This window comes from Phoxinus phoxinus (assembly GCF_949152265.1).
Source record: "Phoxinus phoxinus genome assembly, chromosome: 1".
In the NCBI taxonomy this organism is placed as follows: Eukaryota; Metazoa; Chordata; class Actinopteri; order Cypriniformes; family Leuciscidae; genus Phoxinus; species Phoxinus phoxinus.
In genome coordinates this window covers 52386651-52388288 of record NC_136876.1, presented here as the reverse complement: position 1 = coordinate 52388288, position 1638 = coordinate 52386651, and the positions used below count along the sequence as shown (strand labels likewise).

General features: G+C 41.0%; 1 long non-coding RNA gene across 1 annotated transcript; it reads left to right on the top strand.

Annotated features, from left to right (window-relative positions):
• The first annotated feature begins 700 nt into the window (after positions 1–700).
• LOC307003361 lies at positions 701–1426 on the top strand. The gene is made up of 3 exons (XR_013798693.1): positions 701–836; positions 1082–1108; positions 1295–1426. It is a non-coding gene; the product is annotated as an uncharacterized lncRNA (long non-coding RNA).
• The last annotated feature ends 212 nt before the right edge of the window (positions 1427–1638 follow it).

The following is a 1638-nucleotide window of genomic DNA, read 5'->3' as shown; positions in this document are numbered from 1 at the left end:
ATTTGTTGTCTCTCGCCATTGACTGCCATACAATATTTTTCCGAAATAAGGTCCCATGGTGGTCGACCGGAAGGGGAGGGACTTAGGCTCTCTATTGAAATAACGAAGTTTACTGAAATCACGTGACTTTGGCCGTTTGATTCGCGCTCCGAACCACTGATTCGACACAAAAGTTTCGAAGCTTCACGAATCATTGCTTTGAAAGCGCCCAACACTATGATTCATCATTAATTTAATCGTCAACACGTTACCAATAAACATTTTGGATGTATCGATTATTGGAGTTTAGACCGGAAAAATCCTGCTTCGTATTTTCAGACAGATAGGAATCATTTTACTGCCCGTCTCATTGTAGTATCCTCAAACAGTGGTGTTTTTGTGTTTTAATCGGAAACAAGCCAAGGATATACACCATTCATAATTCGAAAGCAAAAATATTATACAAATTAAAGCTTTATAGTTACAGGGTATGCGGATGTGTCTTTACTGGAATGTGATTGGTTATGAAGGAACACGTGATCCGCTGACCGTTACGCGTTGGCCAATGAGTGAGCTCGGCATCTCCACATTATAAGAACGTCTCTCTGCTGTCCGGTTATTACACGCAGAGCGCGAGAGAAGAGAGTCGCTATCAGACGCTAAACTCAGTGTGTTTTGTATGTTTTATAGGCCGGATCTGAAATCCTGAGCATCTTTTTAGATTCTAGGAAGTGTTATATCTTTATTTTTCTTCCGTAGTCCCGATAACTCAAGAGAAATGTAAACTCGACAGTGATAAAACTAGTTTATCATTGATTCACTGATGATCAAATGTTGTCGTGTGTCGACAAATCCAGGTGAGTAAACCATCAAAGACTAGTCTTACTTAACTAACTAATCAAGCGTTTTTCTTTATTGGTGTAATTTAGTAAGCCAACGTCCGTGTTTGAGCGACTGGCCTGAGCACGTGTTTGCAGCATGGCTCATTTACATTCATTCACAGGGAGATTCCCTTCAGGAGTGTGTGTTTAATCAAGATTAGGTCGTGTTTGTCTATATGATTATACTAACTCTTCACTTACTGTTTTTTGTCTCCATTCAGGATAGTCCGCAGTCGCAGTGATGTTAGGTAAGCCTGAGTTCAGTGACCGACTCCTTCAGTTTTGTGTAATGTGCTGGAATGATGATTATGCGTTAGACTACTGATCAACACTGATGATAACTCAACATCACTGACCAGACCGCTGTGTTCAGCTGAGTCTCCGGTCTTCAAGCTCGAGCTGATGTTAATGGTGTCTCTTTACTTCTGAAACAGGACGAGGTGAAGAAGATGATGAAGATGAGGTTTGTATGTCCCACAAAGTGTTAAATAACTTGTTTTCGGGACAAGTATAACTTCAATGTATTAGAAACTATGCAAAATTCTGTATGTGTTTGAGTTTCTGTGCTTAATAAAACAAAATGGCCGTCTTTGCCTGTGTGTGCTGTTTTTTTCCCCCCTGTTGTAGCTTCTTGTGTGTTTGTAGAGAGCACTGTATCTGAACTCGTGGAGCCCCTTCATGGCTCATCGGGTCAAGCAACGGTGCAACAGTAACGCTTGTTATAACTGGAGTCTCTTGGCTTACCCCCAAGTTGCTCTTTTAAAAGCAAGCAACACAA